The sequence below is a fragment of the Rhodnius prolixus genome, unplaced genomic scaffold, assembly GCF_049639745.1.
Source record: "Rhodnius prolixus isolate KJV_2025 unplaced genomic scaffold, Rpr scaffold_5, whole genome shotgun sequence".
Classification (NCBI taxonomy): Eukaryota; Metazoa; Arthropoda; class Insecta; order Hemiptera; family Reduviidae; genus Rhodnius; species Rhodnius prolixus.
The window spans coordinates 12,105,851-12,127,977 of NW_027411624.1; the positions used below are offsets into that span (position 1 = coordinate 12,105,851).

Below are 22,127 nucleotides of genomic sequence, written 5' to 3' on the forward strand. Positions count from 1 at the left end.
TTTGGTCAAGCGTGAGCAATCGCGGCACCCATCTTGCGGATAGCTTTGTCATGTCCAAATGTTGATGCAAAATATTATGTACCCGTTCATTCGAGATGCCCACAGTACTAGCAATCTCACGCACCTTCACTCTTCTGTCATCCATCACCATATCATGGATTTTATCTTTGATTTCTGGAGTAGTAACCTCAACAGGGCGTCCCGAACGTTCAGCGTCACTTGTGCCCATATGGCCACTCCGGAAATTTTGAAACCACTTATAAACTGTTCTAATCGAAGGTGCAGAGTCACCATAATGTTTATCAAGCTTCTCTTTAGTCTCCTGAGGCGTTTTGCCTTTCATAAGGTAGTGTTTAATCAACACACGAAATTCTTTTTCGTCCATTTTTTGAAAATCACTCGACTTCCTCGATTCAAACGAATGCCAAACACAAAGAAATAGACCGATCTGGCTGAAACTTGGTGTGTGTTCTTCCATGAGATGCTACTAACTAAACATAACCTCGATACGCGCCAGTGGTGCTATCTCTCTGACTTTGCACGGACTTTTCAAACGACCCTCGTATGTTCGAATCCAGCTGCTGGCCCTTAGATATCTAGGTCAGCTTCTTATAGCTCATTAAAAAATAAAGCTCCGGGCGAAAATGAGCTCAAATGAAAAAAAGGTTTCGACACTGCACCAAAAAAGCTCCGGACGTAAATGAGCTCAAATGTTAAGCGCCTTAAATCAAATAAATAATAAAAACAATGAAAAATAAATGGAAAAGAATTTTGCAAACATAAATTGGCCTGCGAAATATAAATAAATGGACAAAAAATGAAAACAAAAATAAATAATTAAAACCTTCTATGAGCAATTTGCTCGTTATCTCCAAGTAACCCGAGCTTGTACGGAGTATTCTGCAGATAGTTAGTTATATGAGAAGAAAGAATGACAAAGACGAAAGCTCTCTGACCGGACTGAGTATCCTACCATAAAATGAACATCGAGAAGTAACACATAGAACACATGCCCTCTCCTCCAAGAATGGAGAGCAATTGAGGTATAACTCTTCTCATCGCGAGAGTTACTGTTATTAAGAACATAATCTACATCCTATCTGTGAGGATGTTACATTATTACCAAAATAGAAAGTAATGAGGAGATAATACCTGCGGACTTAGTTCATGTAACCTATTTCCTGGTCGTAAATGTATTATGATTGATATGGGAATAATATAGAGGAAGTTACAGGTAGTCTATCATCAATCTACATATTTTAGAATATAAACCATCCACCATTGTCTTCATTCAAGGAAGAATAAAATAGGGACATTCCTTTAGCTCTACATTAATTCTGTTACATTGAATTCAAAATTTTCTGTAACCAAAAAATAAAATACGAAGTGTTGGTCTTTATTTTGCCTCCCAAAAATGGACGAATTTTAGAAATTATAAAATTCTTTAAGAATTTTTAATTTTGGATAAAATAAAAGATGAAAGTAGCGCGTAAACATCTAATGCCTAGAACGCTCAGAAGCTTTACAGTCAATGCCGTCCTTCGGACAGTGTTCTTTCGCTACATACAACACTGTGAGCTATAGAGGCTCCTTAACAAGTTGTACTTCCAGAGAGAACGTTTTATTTTTTACCGTATTGTTCCACAAACGTTGATGAGCTGCTAAAAAACTGCACTCTAAGCAAAAGTTCATATGAAACGCCTATTTTTTTTTTAGGCTTTATGTCCGCAATTAACAAATTTGGTATCGTGGATGAAGGTGACTAGCAAACATACTTTACCATAAATTTCTTATTTAACCATTAAATAAATTCCAAGGTCTAGACCAAGGGGAATTGGACCCACTAAACCAACAATACATATTAGCTTTTACGAGGCCTAGCCTCTAACCGCTCGGCTAAAACTGCATTCAATTAAAAAAAAAAAAGAAAAAACTGCACACACTTGAGCGCAAGTGCATACCCCGAACGGAGAAGTTAACTAGAGATAACAAAGGAAATCACGCAGGTATTAGCATTTTAATCCTCCGGGCAAGTTAAGTCTAGTATAGAGCTGGATGTAAGGTTGCTGACTAAAGGATTAGCTGGGGCTTGTAGAGGTTTATGGATTGTTTTGTTTTTTTTGTAGCTGTATTATAAGAATATCATGGTTCTGGTAAATGGTTAAATTGTAAGCACAGAAGGGGAGCATTAACCATTTTTACAGAGGATTTTGGGTTGAAAGGATTGGCTCTGGATTTAGGAACGTTTAGTTAAATCCCTTAGTTTAATGCCCTACGTCCAGATAAGTTTTAAAATGGGCAGAAACATATATATTAGACATTACTTCGTTAACTGCTCTCAACAACTTAACATTTGAGAATTTGTTCTATCGCAACACTTCTCCTTCCAAAGCGTAAGAGAAAGCAAAAGCAATCCAAACTGAACGATTCCCAAATAGATGTCAACGAAAAGACCCAAACGAAGAAATACAAGAACAGTATTTGAGGTGGGAGCACAAGGTTTGAATAGGAGAAGAGAAGTAACAACTACAATCAGCAACAGAAGATTCAGACAGCTCCCGCTCCAAACCAACAACCTTGCTTCACGCCTCTATCTAACAACAACAAAAAATCTACACACAATATCATCAAATACCTGGGCGATACCGCTATCTTGTGATTCATTCGACATTTTGCAAAGGTCTCCATATCCGCTATACACATTGTAAACAACTTTTATCAAACAATGCTGCGTTCTTCGGTGTACAAGGCTACTGCAGTATCCGTTTTCTATAATGTTAGTTTTGTTAGTGCTTGAGTATTTATGAACTTTTCTTAACATTTTCACAAATGTTACAAAAGAGCTTTTACCATTTCAGTAGGGAAAAATCCTCCTCCACAATTTTGATTTAAGGATCTACCAATAATAGCCAATCAAATATTCATTGCTTCATATAAATCTTCTACCAAAATTCACATCTTTTCCATGGTCCTTCATATCCCCGAATCTTGGTACTACCAAATACTAAAATGGCATTAAAATATACAATTTTTCCCTTAGTTCTAATATCTGAAAATTTTATGACAAATCATTTAAACTGCTTCGAAAATAGTGGAAATTTAAGGTCTAATAAATGAGGAGAATATTTTACTGAAATTGGCAGGCGAAGTGATGTTCACGTCAAAAAAATTAAAAATTTAAAAAGAAGGAAATTACAGTACTTCTGCTAAGTAATGGAAAACGGAGGATATTTCCTGTTATGAGGAACATCATTTCATTGTAGGAAAAAAACTTTGTGGTTGAAAAACTTGCAATTTTAATAATCACTAATTAAAAAGGAGAGAATAAAAAATGAGAAAATTATATATTGTATATATGTATATGTCTATAGAAAATAAAATATATAATGTATTATTCGGTTCAGAAAATAAAATAAATACTTTTCAACTTTGTTAATTATAATTAATTAAGTTAAAAAATGAAGAGCCCTTAAAACTTCAAATCTCGTCTGTGAACCCGTTAATGAATCTAAAAATACCGTCGGTATGCCTTATCAAATAGTAGACTGTAAAAATATACATCAGAAAAAAACATTATTATTATTTTATTTAAGAGAAACACAAACGCTCAAAACTCTCACTTGAGAAAAAACGACGACTCTATACAGTTCTTCTCACACCAATATGGACTTACGGACTCGAACTTTACGGAACAGCTAAAAAATCAAAGATCAATAGACTGCAAACACTCCAATCCAAAATACTCCATTCTATGTTAGCAACCACACCACAATCCATACAGGATCTCCAAATTCCACTCATCTCCGAACTTGCCAAAACAAGATATACAAATTTTCATCAAAAATTCTCACTTCATCACAACCATTTAGCTGCAAACTCTTGTCTTCAACTACGCTACCCTCCAATCCTCGAAGACGGCTGAGGAGCCGTTGGCCCCTTGACCAACTAGGTGACTAATGGCGGCCATCACTGGATGACCGTCATTCACGTCGGACACGTTATTTATTTATATACACTTATCTCATCTACTTATTGTACCCTGCAGGTACTGGTGTAAATTTCAATAAAAGGATAAATAAATTAAAAAAATAGAAAGAGAAGTAGCAGTTATTTCCTTAGGTTAAAAAAAAATTAATTCCTCGTTAAGTTATTTTTGTCTCTGTAAAGTTTCTGTATCCCTTATTGGTGGTTTTGCAGGGATAGATTGACGAAAGAATTTAGAAGTCTCTGATAGAATGGTTAAATTGAAAACGTAGAAAAGAAGGGTAACTATTGTACGGAGAATTTTGAATTGAATGGTTTGTATTCTCTGGGTGGAGCGTTTTGGTTGAACCCCCCAAAGTACATCCAGTTAAGTTTTAAAAAAAAAGGTATTGTGCAGTAAATCGTTTGTTGTAGTAACCAGAGACTAGTTCTATGGCCAAGAAATCTTTTGAATAGCCGTTAACATCTGGTGAGTTCAATTCTTTTTAGTTGTGAGTGTTTGAGGGTTCCAGTTTAGTATTTAGTCAATGAATAGACCAAGGTTGCGGACGATATTGCTGAGAGGAAATTGCAGTAAATTGCAGGGATAGTGTTGCGACGGGAGGCAATTCAAGATTTGCAATGATAAATATCTTTATAAATCTATTAATTAACAAAAATGTAAAATTTAAAACTAATTACGTAATAACTTACATCATATAGAAAATCCGATCAGGCTTGGCTGCAACAAAAAAATGGAATTAAAACTATTAATTAAATTAATATTTGATTAAAAAATAAATAATACTAACATGTGCATGTACAATCAGTAGATACATTCAAATGTAGCCGTTATTTTGAATAAATAATTGTTTTTAGATTTTTATTGATTGTAATCAATAAAAATCTTGACCAACTCTAAGAGGTGAGTTTACAGTGGTAATTAAGTATTTTTTATGGTATGTAGAGGAGCTCGGAGAGAGGTATTACACCCCCCCAGCAAGAGAGGACGCCCGGATGAGATAATTCAAGAGATTCAGTAAACAAGATGGTTGGAAATTTGATATGGCCAATCAATATAAAGACCGACGCGGGGGTGTTATTCATCCCTGTCTGCCATCAGAATTGTTTCCACCACAACAACAGCATCCCTCTGCTATCCAATAACTTATCATTCTCTAGTCCTATCTACAAATTTGATCATTGTAATAAGATTTTCACAAAAAAAAAAAAAACACTACATAGCTTCTTTAAAGTAAACAGTTCGAAATACTGCACTAAAGAAGAATTACTATCTAGAAAGCATGTGGTTAGATCCATCTTGCTGGATAATATTGCTATTCCATCGTAGGTCGTTGGCGCCTGGAGTTTTTTTTTTTTTTTACAGCGCACTGCTTGACTCCCGACAGTGTTCTTTCGTTACAGACATCACTGTTCATCACAATAGCCGTAAGAAGCTGCTAGGAAGAGAAAATCTAAGAGTCAGCAGCTGGATTTGAACCCATTATCTTGGATATCTACATATCCAACTTGGAATTCAGTCTGCACTAAGCTAATCCATTCCCTTATTACACTATTAAATAAAAAAAGTTTTTCGATTCCTTATAATTTTAAATATAAACGCTGCAACCTTCCTCATTCTGTCAACAAGTATATTGTGAGATGAAAACATCTGTGAAATCAACTTCTCTACACCAAACTACTTTAATCTACCTATAATGATGGATGTATGTCCGAAACTGATTAGGGATGCTGTAAGCATGCATGCTACGTCGAATAAAATAAGTGGTACACATCTTAGAATCGGATTTAGCTTTAAATACTTTACATCGGGATCTAAAGTTAAATTTGCTCTCATAGTAAAGCACTAGTAATAATTGTGAACACTTTTGATTTCGGTTCACAGCAAAATTTTGTATTAACATAATATTTGTTCAATATTGTCCCAGTTAAAAATTGTTTTACATGAAAAGTTTACGGGAACTGTCACTAATAAATGGGTTGTTACGACAATAAGCAGGCTGACAGCGAACCACACGGTGTGCGTATCGTATCTACACAGGATCAACGAAAAGGTCCTCTCTCCTCTTTGTGTAGATTGCAATGAGGAGGAGGATTTCAAACATATAATAATGATATGTCCACGTTATGTGGTAGAAAGGAAACGAATGTTTGACGACATATACAGGTATTTAGATGCACCATTTCGCTACGAAGACATAATATTCTCCACCAATATCTATGTGCTTAAATCTGTAGCAGAGTTAGCAAAGAAATATGAATGTATTTAAAAGTTATAGAATGAATGGAAGAAAATGATTAGAGAAGGATTACGGTGATTTTAATTTCGGTTTAGCGATAAGGATGGCAGGAATATAGAGTACTGATCCATCCATTAGTTGTAAGGTTTATGTAAATAGTTGGATATAGTAGAAGGATGAATGAGTGAAGCGAATGTATTTATAAGTAAGAATGGAGAGTGAGTGATATTCTAGTGATAAGCACTGAGGCGATGCTGGCTGTATGGCGGAAGCCGATGCCAAAAATAGAAAAAAAAAAAAAAAAAAAACGCTACTGAAATAAGACAAAAGAATTAAAACTGATATATGGAGGTAATTAAGACGCATTGCCGGCGGCAGTGCGCTGGGGAAAAAACTCCTGCCCCCAGAAACCTCAGATGTTGACGTGCCTTAAAAAAAAAAAAATTAGCACTCATGTATCTACAGCGTTATGCCCCTACTGATAAATTAGCAAAACAACTCTAATTCACCAAAAATCTGGTGAGGACACTACCTCGCATTCTCTCATCGTTAAATCTTCTTGAAACTGACAATTTATAAGATAACTTAAAACTGATTTTACATATACATATCAACTAATTTAGCTATCTTCATTTTAATCAGTAAGACTGAAAGGAATTTGTGTGTGTTGTTAGAAGTGAAGAAAGATGGTTGTGGAGTAGGTTAATGACACTCCGAGGTGAAGTATCACTGGAAGGATCACTAGTACATGGAGAGGTAGATGAAAGGAAGAACTAGAAGAATAAGAAGAGCACATAGAAATACAAGGAATTCACTAACACACACACACAGCATGCTATTGATGAGTGACTGTACTTTGAAAAGATGTGCTGAGCTGTCAAACAGATAGAGGGTTTATCGCTATTTCAAGTGTCTTCTTCTATTGTTCCCAAGTGTAGTAACATTCTACTTAGAAGTGAATGCATTCAATTTGAGAAATTTAAATAGAACGAGAAAGTTTTCTCTCGAGTATAAGAGCTTCTCATTAACTTCTTACTAACAAGAAAGTCTAATGTGAAACACTTTGAAGACTTCTTCAAATGGTAATTATTACTTTTATATATTTTATAGTTTTGCTTTTCTTTAATTTAATGGAGGTTAGTAAATACAAACATTATTTTCATATCGATATTTTAGAAATGCTAATTTCTGAAACTTATCTAATAAGTTGTACATTGCAAATGGAAAATAGTTTTTCACAACCAGTTTTTGAATCGTTAATTAACATCCATAAGCAACTAAACAAGAGAATGGCGTGAAAAATAGGTAAACATGAACCACAATTTTCTTTTATCTCCTTCTCAATGAAATAACTATTACTTTAAACGTTTCCGTATTCTCTAAGTGGAAAAGATATTAAGTGGAGAAAAACTTTTATTTTAAGTGTTTTTATAAAGAAAACTTTTTTATACTTTAATTTGACACTTCTTTAAATATCTATGAAGGAAAAATAAGTTGACAAAAATTTAAATTGCATTTTTTATAGAAATGATAAGCAATAAATAAATGGCCAATCACTGTGAAGATTAGAAGTGATGAAAAAGAATGTTGGTTAATAAGACTATCAGAAGTTAAAACTGTGTGAATGACTTTTCTTACCGTCTGGCACTCATAAGTGAAGTCAAACCTAAGTAAATTAAGTGAAGTCGAAATCTAGTGCCCAAAGTGACTATCTACTCCTGATAATGGATGAAAGTTCTAAACCAGACAGGAAGGAATACTGCATCGGTTAATAAACCGAACTAAAAAGTGTAGATTAATCATTTTCCACGAATACAGCATTCACAAGTAACGTTACTTAAAGGTTATTGAAAAACAAAGCACACAATCTGTTGAGTCATAATTCTTGTGAGTACTGAAAATCACGATCTTTTTGAATAATAAAAGAATATAAAACAACTATATTGTTCTGATGGCCGTTAACATATACCAATTTGTTGAAAACACTTGATAGATTCAATTCAATGAAATAAAATGAAATGCAAAAGAGTCCAATACCGCACAAAATACTAGAATTCATACTTTAATTATTATGAATTTAAAGTGCGTTGACTCTGAAATCTTAGGGGTTTCTAAAGGAAATATTTGTTTGATAAAGAATTAAAAAAAGAGGGTAAAATTAGTACCTATAAAGAGCAGACCAAAGAAAGAAGCAGTTACGAACACTCTTGAAAGATTTTTTGACCAAACTTCGCTGGGATGTATAGGAAGGGATGAAATACGAGTATACGTCTTTTTTTAAAAAAGATTCAACTCTTGGAATTAAGGTTCTACCTCTATGGTAAATAGGTGCATTACGCAGCTACTTGGAAACGAACTAAAATTCAATGTCCTCGTTTGCCTCTGGAAGGTAATTCTTTAATAATTGAGGGAAGAAGTGAATAGTTTTTTAAAATAGTAATTTTCATTGATAATCTACTTTTTTTCTTTCCTAAGAAACGTCAGTTCCACAGAAACGGTTAAATGTGAGGGTAAGATAGATTTATATAAGTCTAGTGAGTTGTAAACATGGTTAAATAAGAGTGTAAGGTGGACCTATATAAGTCTAGTGAGTTGTCAACATGTTTAAATGTAAGTGTAAGACAGTACTGGATAAGTCTATGAATCGTCAACATGGTTAAATGTGAGTGTAAGTTGGACCTTTATTATAAGTCTAGTGGGTCGTCAACATAGTTAAATGTGAATATAAGTTGGACCTTTGTAAGTCTAGTGAGTTGCAAACATGGTTAAATAAGAGTGTAAGGTGGACCTAAATAAGTCTAGTGAGTCGGCAGCATGGTTAAATATGAGTGTGAGATAGTTCTATATAAGTCTAGTGAGTCATCAACATGGTTAAATGTGAGTGTAATATAGACTTATATAAGTCTAGTGAGTTGCAAACATAGTTAAATAAGAGTGTAAGGTGGACCTATATAGGTCTAGTGAGTCGTTTTCATGGTTAAATGTGAGTGTTAGAATGGTTAAATAAGAGTGCAAGTTGGACCTTTAAAAGTCTAGTGAGTCGTCAACATGGTTAAATATGAGTGTAAGGTGGACCTATATAAGTCTATTGAGTCGTCAACATAGTTAAATGTAAGTGCAAATTGGACCTTTATGAGTCTAGTAAATCATCAACATAGTTAAATGTGAGAGCAAGTTAGACCTTTAAAAGTCTAGTGAGTCGTCAACATGGTTAAATATGAGTGTAAGGTGGACCTGTATAAGTCTAGTGAATCGTCAACATAGTTTAATGTGAATTTAAGGTGAACCTATATAAGTATAGTGAGTCGTCAACATAGTTAAATGTGACGTAGAAACTGCAATTATGTTTACAGAAATAGCCGCTAGAGTTCTCCACCGGATGGAGTGTACAGTGAGCTTACAGCCTATTTAATGGCGGCTAACAAGCCTATTTCTCTATTATCTATTTCATGATTAAACAGAACAATTTCTGAAGTTTTTTGTTTCTTTTAACGATAATTGAGTAAAACATGAAGTATCATTCCAAAAGAAATATTATTTATCGTATTTTAAATGGGAATTTTTTTTTCTTGCTTTAATCGAAAGTTTATCAAATACCTATGGGAGAAATGTTGGAAAAACATTTTTAAATTAATTATTTCATTGAAATAATTGAGCTTAAAGTAGTGGCCAATCACAATGCAGTACGGTTGTAGACGGTGGGCGGGTCATGCCCACCTCTAGTTTAGCCACGCCCAATCCAATGATAGCGAGTCAGGGCTGGTCAAGGCGTAGTTAACAATGGTGTTTCAGTACCTTTTACTTATTTTTCTAAATTTTTTATTATTTTCTCTTGTTTTATCAACTTTTTTTTGTTATTTGAGAAATAATATTAATTTTACGTAGATTTTGGGAAATAATACCAACAAAGTATTCGAGAAAAAAATCATTCCTAATTTTCAAGAAATTTTGGTTTAGTTAAGATCGTTTTCGAATAGTTTTCGCCAAAATTCGACAGTTTCATTTTACTTTCTCATGAAAAGAATCTCGTACAAAGACTCGCATGACTTTTTCTTACCATAATTTACGAATATAATTCAATTTTCTTGTAACTTAGAATTAATTGCATAAGTAAAAGGAAAAGAGATCAATTTAATAATAATGTTGATAGAATGCGACACATTCCCTTTAAACCAAAGTATCAATTAAGACAAAATTATACAAGCTAAATTAGATCAGTAGATCTAAGCGAAAGCTTCAGTAGATCAGTTTCAAATAAATCCGTTCGGCCTTTCTTTAAAATTGCTTATTCCGAGGTAATGATTTTGTATTGAAATGTCATATAATGAATGATTAAATCAATTTGATTGACTATTGAAATGAAATTCAATCAGTGATTCTTCAGTAAACCTCAATTAAATTCTCAGATTTAATCATAATTTTTGTAGTTCGATTAATTTGACTATTAAATTTGAAATTTAGTTCACTAATTAATTGTCCTATGATTCAAATTACGATTGATATCGTCGATTAGATTCTGATTAAAGTTAAAAAAAAGTATTCAATTAAATTTATAATTAAAATTGTATTTTTAAAGCCAGTCTGGGCTTATGGCATCGAACTGTGGGGGTTCAACCAAACGCTCAAATCTGCAAAGGATCCAGTCCTTGCAATCTAAAATTCTTCGCTCTATAGTAACCAGCTCCTTTCTACGTCACCAATCAAACCATTCACACAGATTTGAACCATTTCCTTTCGTCACACAAGTTGCAAAAGCACGTTACAGAAATCTCAATCTCATCACAATCCACTTGTACAACATCTATCTTCAAAAACATTTCCAGACAACACTTCCAGACGTCTTAAAAGACAAGTGGCCTCGCGATCTCCTCTCTGATGAAGAGAGTCAGTAGAATGTAGAATGTTATTGGAGTGTTACCGCTGGGTAACTTCTTCACTCTGATATGTGTGAATGTTGCTTATTGTTATCATTGTTGCTTATAACGCAAAATACGTTGATTGTAACTAAATAAATGATTAAACAAAAAAATTGTATTTTTAATCAGTGTCCATCTCTCATCTGTTCCAGAACTCGTTCAGAACTATTTACTTAACGTGAGTTTATTACTCAATAAAGAAATGAACTTACAAACACCCAATTTAGAAACGCAAAGGAATTTCTTTACGGTCTAAATAATAGATTTAGTAATTTCAATAATATTGATATCTTTTTAATCTTACATATTTTTTTGCAACTTCAGAGATATAAAATTTGAAATAAGTGAGATTTTTAACATTTATGTTATTCTTGTTAAGGTATTTAAGGGGAAAAATTAATGAGAAGAAGAAGGGATATGTAAGTTAAGAACAGGAAGAGGATTGTTACGTACAACGCAATGGAGTTCATTTTGTTAACGACGATTTTGAATTCGATCAACTAATGTGGAGGATTTTCGAGCCGATCAAACGGACACTTGGAGAATCCGATATATTAGGGAACTCTATGAGTTATTTGAAGAAGTTCCGGTGGAAGAGAGGATCAAAATAAATAGAATGAGAATTAATTAGAAATAGGCTGGCCATTTATTTGGGATGCAAGACAATGAAGGTCATGCATATAAGCCAATTGGAACCAGCCTTCAAGGAAGGCCAAGATGGATAGACCACTTGATGCTGGAAAAGCTGGAATATCTTTTTGGAGGGCACGGAATGCTTGGAGGAAGTTCTTGGTAAGGGCCCCAGAGCTTGGGTCGATTAAAAAATCTATACATTCCTAAAATATGTTAGAAATAATTAATAAATGTTTATAGATAAATAGAATATAGAGTAACAATATGAAATGTGAAAGTAACAATCAATTCTCCTTATATGTAAATAATTTTACGATCAATAATATCGATATAACGACTTGACTTAATAATTAAAAGAAAGGGGATTGAGCTGATATTAATCAAATATTTAAGGCATGTTTTGCGTTTCATGGAATATTTACACATTATTTGTTTTGTTTTGTCGAAAATGACACCTACTAATTTTATTTGACGTAGAATTCTACTTGTTTATCAACGCTATTTAGGTAGCCGAGTGGTTAAAGCAGAGATCCATAAAGGTAAATCAAAATGGTGGTACGGTTCAATTTCTGGTCTAGGACTTGGATTTTCTTAAATGGTAAATATGAGAAATTGTAGATTAAGTAGCCTCCTTATGTTAGATCCTATAATTAATTATTTAATCACCTATTATATATATAACATCAATAGTTTCAAGAGCACCAAAAAATACTTCTGGTTTTGTTTCTAACAGAAAAAAACAAAAAAAAACTACTTTCCCTGCAAGAAGACTGGAGAAGGTAAGCCTACTCAGATGAACTAGGTATTGTGCGTGTGGAAGCCAGAAGGATGCGCGTGTCGTTCCAGTTCGTGTGGCTTCAGCAAGAGAGAATAGAAAAAACGAACTTTGTATTCAATGCGCCGAAAATACAAATAAGTATATGCAAAAAATTTACAGAAAAGCATATTTTCTAGTCGCCTAAGTCCACTTAGAAGGGAAATAAAGCCTGCCTCACAAAAAGAGCCATACCTTTTATTTTTCTTGTATTTGTTTGTCTAAAATGGATACAATATTTAGAATATGGAATATCTATCAGCAGAAAGATTGGCTCAAAGAACGTAGAAAGGGAAACGTGTTGCTAGAAATATTCAAGCCTACTTCCCGGGTAAGCAGTGGTGACGAATAGGCAGTTATAACCAATCAAATCCTATATATCTGAACGAGGTTTATGGCAGGCTAACCATTTACAACAGTCCTTCAGTTTTTACGAACCAAAACGTTAGTAAAATTCAATAATAAAATGGATTTTCAATTTTAGCTCAAAATTTTAGCCGCGTCACTGTTTTGAAATTGCCAAAGCTTGATGATTTGCTTAGTACCACTCAAAAAAGTTTTATAGCAATTCAAGCACAATAATTATTTAAAAAAAAAAAAAAAAAACTCCTGAATTCTTTCAATTATGGACAAAAATACTATCTATTTTAGGCTTATTAATTTTCCTTCTATAGAATAAAGTAACTGTAGGCCACTATATCAATCATAAAATGAAGCAAAAGGCGGAAATTGAAGGGCTTTTGCGTAAATTAACTCCGAACATAAATAACAGCTTCAATTGTCTAAAACTTGATTGTATTGTGTACGATTCTGCTATTAACAGCGAAGAAGATACGCATTTTAAGCTGAAAAGGTTCCCATAATATCAAATTTACGTTCTCTTTTCTGTCACTTCCTTCCAAAGGAAATAGAAACGTTCCTGTATTCATACAGCAATATTTTGTTTACATCTTTGGCAAGTGGACTGTCAAATAAATTTTAGGAAAGAAAATAAATGATGGAGAGTAAAGAGGCAGTTATTTCTATTTATTAATTTTTTTAGACTAATAGAGGTCTTTCTCTAGCTCTATCTACCTCTCGATTATTTTTGCTCCAATCAGCGTATTTAGTGCAATGAGTTACAATGATAACTGAGAACAGAAGAAGTAAACGAGTTACTCAGTGGTAACACTCTAAAACACTGAACTATTAGTAACTGTCTTCACTAGAGAGGAGAAACTGGTAATTGCCTTCCGCGATTAGTGATAGGGGAAAACGCTTTCATCAAGAGCTGAAGACGATGGAAGAGCTTGATCAGAGGCGATGGGACAGAAATATAATGGCAGACTACTGCTAGAGCATTAAACGAGATTGTTCTTAACAAGTACACAAATGCAACAGCTACAAACGCAGATTTTTGCCTGAATAGAATTTTTAAGCGCAAACTTTAGGGTGAAGTCGGGTGAGATGGCTAACAGCCGAAATTTAACCGAAATGTTGTCCGACGGCGCTGCGTGACCTCTCAAGTGATGAACATTCATGTCTGACTACAGTGAATTTATTTTGGTCTGCGTCAAAGCGTTATTAATTAACTCAGAGAATAAAAACATTATCGTCTCAACAAAAATTTTTATGATAGTTGCATACTGTGCGCTGCAGTGAAAATTCAATGTGTCGAAACGTTAGTGTCGTTTTTTACATATTAGGAAAGTACAGAATACATTAATGAATCCTAACTTCTAAAACTGTCAAAAAGTACGCGTTGAGTTATGTTTATCATGTTGGCCATTTCTCTCTAGCATTCCGGACAGATGGCCATCAAACAGTAGGGATAGATGTTATTTTAAATAACAGAATAGAAATAGTAGAAAAGATGTACGAGGGTCGTTTGAAAAGTCCGTGCAAAGTCAGAGAGATAGCACCACTGGCGCGTATCGAGGTTATGTTTAGTTAGTAGCATCTCTTGGAAGAACACACACCAAGTTTCAGCCAGATCGGTCTATTTCTTTGTGTTTGGCATTCGTTTGAATCGAGGAAGTCGAGTGATTTTCAAAAAATGGACGAAAAAGAATTTCGTGTGTTGATTAAACACTACTTTATGAAAGGTAAAACGCCTCAGGAGACTAAAGAGAAGCTTGATAAACATTATGGTGACTCTGCACCTTCGATTAGAACAGTTTATAAGTGGTTTCAAAATTTTCGGAGTGGCCATATGGGCACAAGTGACGCTGAACGTTCTGGACGCCCTGTTGAGGTTACTACTCCAGAAATCATTGATAAAATCCATGATATGGTGATGGATGACAGAAGAGTGAAGGTGCGTGAGATTGCTAGTGCTGTGGGCATCTCGAATGAACGGGTACATAATATTTTGCATCAACATTTGGACATGACAAAGCTATCCGCAAGATGGGTGCCGCGATTGCTCACGCTTGACCAAAAACGAAATCGTGTGAAGTGTTGCAAGGACGGTTTGCAGCTGTTCCAGAAGAATCCGCAGGACTTTAAGCGTCGTTTCGTCACTGTGGATGAAACATGGATACATCACTACACTCCTGAGACCAAAGAACAATCTAAACAATGGGTTACCAAGGGGGAATCTGCGCCAAAAAAGGCGAAGACCGTTCCTTCGGCCGGAAAGATTATGGCGACTGTCTTTTGGGATTCGCAAGGAATAATCCTCATCGACTATCTGGAAAAGGGTAAAACTATTACAGGTGCATATTATTCATCGTTATTGGACCGTTTGAAAACCGAGCTGCAAGAAAAACGCCCACGATTGGCCCACAAAAAAGTCTTTTTCCAACACGACAACGCACCAGCTCACACCTCAGCAGTTGTGGTCGCAAAATTAATGGAAATAGGGTTCCAACTCGTTTCACGTCCCCCCCCTATTCTCCAGACTTGGCTCCCTCTGACTACTATTTGTTCCCCAATATGAAGAAATGGCTGGCGGGAAAAAGATTTTATTCAAACGAGGAGGTGATTGCAGAAACGAATGGCTATTTTTCAGACTTGGACAAATCCTATTATTCGGAAGGGATCAACAAACTAGAGCAGCGTTGGACGAAGTGTATAAGCCTAAAAGGAGACTATGTTGAAAAATAAAAAAGGTTTACCCCAAAAAATTAAGTAGTTTTTATTTTTGCACGCACTTTTCAAACGACCCTCGTAATGCAATGTATTCTGTAATATTTTTGTGATTTTAAATTATAATCAAAGTTTAAAGCAATTTTTGTGATGTTATTACAATAAAGTATATTATTGTACGTAGGCAACAATCTACGGATGGTCTGTTGGACCCAGTGTATGTCTTTTGTTTATTACGTTTAAGAATGAAATTACTTTTGTATTTATTGTTTTTTCTAAAAATAAAAGGCTTTATTATTATATTTTTACAAAGATGATGCTTAAGGAGACATTCTACTTCATTATGTTAAACTGAACGTTGAAAATTTTACAATAAGATGAAATCCTAAAATCTTGAATTGCAAAAAAAAAAGCTGTAGCTTACAAAGAAAAACTAAAGTCAAATTTGAGATCAGCACACTCCAAATAAGTAAGAACAAATGGTTTTGTGGATGAAACCAAAAATTGTGTTCCCCCAGTGATTATCTTTGCGTCGTAGCACGCACTTTGGTCAGCAAGTATAGTGTGAGATGGTAACGGAAATGAATCACATACTAAATTTGGTAATTTACTAAAAAAACAAAAAAAAATAAATCTGAAACTTATCTAATCTACTTACGAGGGGGTACCCAAAAAAAACCGGAATTATTTTTTAAAAGCTATTTATTTACAAATTTTTTACAGAACAACCTTATCCCCTTCAAAATACTCTCCATTACAACTAATGCATTTGTCCCACCGGTGCTTCCACTGTTCGAAACATTTTTTGTAGTCATCTTTAGAAATGGCTGACAGCTCCTTCTTCGTTTTTTTCTTGACCTCTTCAATGTTGTCAAATCGGTGACCTTTCATGCCCTTTTTCATGCGTGGAAATAAGAAGAAGTCGCACGGAGCCAGGTCAGGCGAGTAAGGTGTGTGGGGCAGCGGAACCATGCCATTTTTAGCCAAAAACTGAGTAACAGAGATGGCTGTGTGTGCAGGTGCATTGTCGTGGTGGAAGAACCAGTCTCCTGTTTGCCACAAATCGGGTCTTTTTTGGCGAACACTATTGCGCAATCTTTTCAAAACTTCCAAATACAAGGTTTGATTGACGGTCTGACCTGGGGGGACAAACTCTGAATGGACTACGCCTTTGGCATCAAAAAAGCAAATCAGCATTGTTTTGATGTTTGACTTGACTTGACGACATTTTTTTGGTCGGGGTGAAGATGACGTCTTCCATTGGCTCGACTGTTGCTTTGTTTCTGGGTCATAACCATAGCACCATGACTCATCACCAGTAATGACCTTTGACAGAAAGTCTGGATCAGTTTCAAGCTGTTGTTTCAAAGCACGACATCTTTCAACTCGATGTTCTTTTTGATTGTCAGTCAGAACTCGAGGAACAAACTTGGCAGCAACCCTTTTCATCCCCAAATCTTCCGTTAAAATTCGCTGAACCGAGCTCCAAGATAACCCACTACTCTCTGACAGTTGATCAATTGTCTGTCTACGGTCTGTGAACACCAGCTCTCGAATTTTTTCAACATTTTCGTCGATTCGAGCAGTTGATGGACGTCCAGAACGAGGTTTGTCATCAATCGACATGTCGCCATTTTTAAACCGAGTAAACCACTCGTATACTTGAGTTTTTCCCATAGCGTCATCTTTGTAAGCTGTTTTCAACATTAAAACTTTCAGCAGCATTTTTGCCGAGTAGAAAACAAAATTTCAGAGCTGCACGTTGTTCACTTAAACTTGCCATCATAAAAAACGAAAAAAGAACAAAACAGCGCTGGTAAAAACAATCACTGCAGATGAACAGAACAAGCCAGGCAGACAACACAGGCAGGACTGAACTGGCAAGGAATTGCGCTATACACGTCTAGCGGCAGAAATGCGTACTACATAAGCTCCATGCGCGGCAACGCAATTTCGGTTATTTTTGGGTACCCCCTCGTATGTATAGAACAATAATCTCAAATAAAGTTCCTAACGATTGCATGTGAACTAAATGTTCTAAACCAAAAAAACAAAAATTATTTTGGAAACCGCCAGAGAAATTGCCGTTAGCTTAACAAAGCTGTCAGATTATTTATAATGTTCATTTTTTTTTTAAAAAAAAAGTCGTAATTGAAAAATTTGATGTCAAATAAAATCAACAAAAACTGTTACATGCATTCAGTGGAAATTGCATTATAATAATTATTTTAAACTGCATCTTAACTAAAACGTTTACACATATTAGTATTTCAATATGTAACTTTCATTAGCCTTGTAATATAAGACATATAGCTCAACCAAAGCCGTAACCACATCTAATATGATGTCTAAATTGTTCATCTCCCTCTCTGTCGCTCCCCGGACGAACACATCCACAGCTAGCTGAGATTGCTTTAGTGTTAATACCACAAAATAGATTAAGCTTTATCACTATAACATGGCAAGACGCACCTCTGATAAGGAATCCATCATACAGTTCACAGAAAGCTGATAGCAGATTAGACTAGTAAAACCTCTAACCGAATATTAATCAAATTTTAGTGTAATGGGATTTTTATAATTTACAAATGTTTTGCCCAATAGAGTAAGAATATTTTAACAATTTCTTTTTGTTTTGTTTCGATAAAAATGTGGTTAGGTTATCGCATTTTTTCGTTTTGGTTATCCATGACCAGTTTGGGCCTTTCATTCCAAATAAAGAGATTGTTTAATCGATTTGGTGCAGAGAGTTTGACTTCAACTAAGTTTCCGTCTTATACAACACAAGCTGAATTCAAGGTGAACCTTTTTATTTTCTGGATTAATGAATCAAGTCACCAAAAACAAGATAAACAGAACTTATCAAGGTTTACCACATTCGCAATAAACCTCTCTTCAATTCTTCAAGGGCGGCCACAGTCGAAGGCTTCAAGTAACTTCATAACTTTGAGACTGTTCAGTGCACAGCGATGAACGAAGATGAATCACAAGCTCGTTACATATGCGAACATTTCGACTTAATTCGTACAGTGTGCATAATACAGGGTGGGGCAAAAGGTATGAACCGGTTTTAAAGGGATGTAAAACAAAAACAATTCAACTCACAGAAATTATGTTTATATTGTTTAATTCAGTACAGAATCTAGTTTTTTTACATTAAGTTTGAAAGATGATATCACGTAGGTGGCGGCCGTCAGCCGCGATGCACTCTTGAAGGCGAATTCTGAAGTTTTTGACACCGCTCTTCTGCACATTACGATGGGTATTGCCGTAACTTCCTCTCTGATTCTGTCCTTTATGGGGGTACATAAAGGAAAAAGTTACATCGTCCACATACCCAGGAAGAACTTAAGGAAGAATTAAACAATATAAATTTTTAGTTGAATTGTTTTTGTTTTACATCCCTTTAAAATCGGTTCATACCTTTTGCCCCAACCTGTACAAAGCTGTACATTCGGGAGTGTTAGGCGCTAAACCGAAGTATAGCTTTTTGGTTAGCCTAGGCCAACTAGCTACAGTCTTTCAGGCGGAGCTAGCTGCAATTAAGTACTGTGCTGCCGAGATAATTAGACGAGGAATAATTAAGTCTAGGTCTAGGAGGTAGTGATGTTCTCAGACAGCCAGGCTGCTCTAAGAGCTATTGGTTCTAATCAGGTTAACTCAAGGCTGGTATGGGACTGTCTGGGTGCCCTGGCGGAAATCAGGGACCAAAATAAGGTTTCTCTGGTGTGGGTACCCGATTATTCTGGATATATAAGGGAAATGAAGAGGCAGATTTGTTGGCCTGGAGCCCTATTTTTGGGGTTTCCAAGTGCCTTAAGTGTACGGCCATTAAATTATGGGTGCAGAGGAGGTCTCAAGAGTGATGGTTGGGCAGAGACAGAGGCGAAGAAGTTCATTAGAGGCTGCTCGCCAAAGCTGACTGCAGATTTAATCGGTCAATGCCGTGTGATTATGAGGATAATTGTAGGCCTATTGAGTGGCCACTCTGCAGGCTTAGCAAGCACATGCATCGCATGGGCCTGGCAAATGATAGCCTCTGTAGGTTCTGTCAGGAAGAGGAGGAAACGGCACTGCACGTGTTGTGTCAGTGCGAGAGGCTTGTCTGGCTAAGGATGTTACTTCTCGGGGAGGAAAAAAACCAAGGCCTCAGAGCTTTATTACCCAGGAGCCACTCTCCAGAATTAAGAGTCTGATTAAAAGGACGAGTCTGAAAAGCGACCTCTAGAGTTGTAGGAGCCACAATAGATTAATTGGGTCGTTCAAGGCCGCCCTGCTAAAATCTCTCTATGTATGTACATTTGTGAGAAGCTTAAAAATAAGGAATCTTTCCAAAAAATATTTTTTTTGGTAAGCCCAGCTTTGGAGCTTGAACAGGGTCAAAAGCACAAATGTGTGTTTAACGCCTCTTTTTTTAATTTTTGAGAGGAGTAATTAATAAAGCACGCCTATATTTTTTTAATCATATTTAACTTTTTATTAATTCTCCCTGTATTTTAGGAATGACGTTATTAATTAAAATTAACCAAAAATAAAACAAAGGGAAAAAATAATTTAATGAAATAACAAAATCTAACCAGTTCGTTTAAAAAGAAAAAAGAAATAATTAAATTAAAAAAATAATAAAAAGGAAAAAAAATAATTGTAAAATGAAAAGCAAAAGAAATAATGATAAAATATAGTCTGATAATTATATTAAAGCCTAACCGATAGTCTATATTTATAAATGGTAAGTTTAACCAGACGACAACACCCTCAGCCTAGGCACTTTGCCTAAAGGTCAACAGAGTGTAAACTTTGCCCTGCTCAAGTAAAGACTAACAACTCCCCGACAAGTTTCTTTCTTATACCAACTCATGTGATGGAACAGCAAAAGAACCGTTTACAAATGATAAATTAGAATTAAATAAATAAATAAATTGAAATTATTTACTTAATATTTTATATATCAAGCGATACATGGGTACTTAGAAAGAGTTAAGTACCACTCAAAAATGTCAATACAGAATATTGTGCGCTTCTAAAAACCCAATACATTTGTGAATACCAAATGTGCTGCACAGAATTCCAAGTTGGCAGAATAGCAGTTGATGCGGTAACAGTTTAAAATATCTATTTTATTTTCTGGATATAGTTTATAAATAGTTTTTGTTCCATAAAAATATAATTAAAGCATAATTTTTTATTTTGTAATTAATAATTTTTTTGTTTTGTTTTTAATTTAAGGCGCTTCAAGATCTGAGGTTATTGGCGCCCGGAGCTTTTTCCAGAACAATGTTCGCGGCCTCCGATTGTTCTTTCGTCACAGATAACACTGTCCCATTATTGAATTCGAACCCATGGATCTACGGGATCCACTACGCTGATCCTTATCCCTTATAATTATTATCTTTGATTCACTCTGTAAAAGCCTACAGATTAATATCCTGGAGACTGTTTCACTGAATACTTTTTTAATTGCTTGCAATATTTTTTATCACTTACAAAGAGGTTAACTAAATAAAAAACCACTAAAGCAAAGTAAAGTAATCGCCTACTTTTTCAAGCAGGCTTTACGTCCAACTACCAGTTAGATGTCGTGGACGGAGGCGACTAGCAAACATACTTTACTGTAAATTTCTCATATTAACACATTAAATAAAATGCACAAGTCCTAGACTAGGGGAATCGAACCCAGTACCACAATACATATTAGCTTCGCAGGTCTCGCCTCTAACCGCTCGGCTACCGTGGCGCCCAAAAACCACTATGATGCTTTAAAAAACCATTTATGGTTATCCCAGAACCCCACCTAGTTCTGTCTTCTGTTTGACATACCAAAATTGGTGCCTTAATCAAGAAAATAGCACATGAAAAAAGAATTTTAAGTTGAATGTACGAAAAAGATTTAGTTTAAAACCAAAAACCTATTTTATTATTATTATTACGATTAGGTACAAAAATCTCATTATCACATAAAAACATATGTTGATAGCCTTATCATTTTTTTCATTCCAAGGTCCTTTAGTGTGATAATTTTTTTAATTATGACCCAAAACAAAACATTTAATTTAAACCAAATCTTTATGATAAACTGTAATTGATTAAATCAAAAAAATTTTTCATTTACAAAATAATCGATAAGAAATAGTTCTGTTACAAAAGAAATTCCAAATATAAAGACTCTTTTTTTTAAATTGATTTACCGTCACTTATTCGATTATATTGAAAATCTGCACGATAACAAACTTCTGTTAGAAGTAGAGCAAGAGAAAATGAAAAAGAAGTATCAATTCTTAGATGAAAATCTTCAACTAATTTTTCTCAAAGTTTTTTACCGGTTAATTTTCCACAGAATCCCAGATTTAAGGAAAACATTTCATTATATTAAATAAATACAAAGATTTAGGCTTTTCCTAATTTATAAGTTTATAAAACCGTGTATTAAAATTCAATTAGCATTTTTAAGGAAAAAGCCAGTATTGCTGCCTT

At 34.8% G+C, this 22,127-nt stretch overlaps 1 protein-coding gene across 4 annotated transcripts in view; it reads right to left on the reverse strand.

Annotated features, from left to right (window-relative positions):
- The window catches only part of Oatp30B (Organic anion transporting polypeptide 30B), a 235,110-nt gene that overhangs the window by 127,260 nt on the left and 85,723 nt on the right, over positions 1-22,127 (reverse strand). For all 4 annotated transcript variants that reach the window (XM_074135386.1, XM_074135385.1, XM_074135391.1 and 1 more), the window contains exon 2: positions 4,678-4,705. The gene's annotated coding sequence lies outside the window, so the exon portion shown is untranslated. The remainder of the gene's footprint in view (positions 1-4,677; positions 4,706-22,127) is intronic.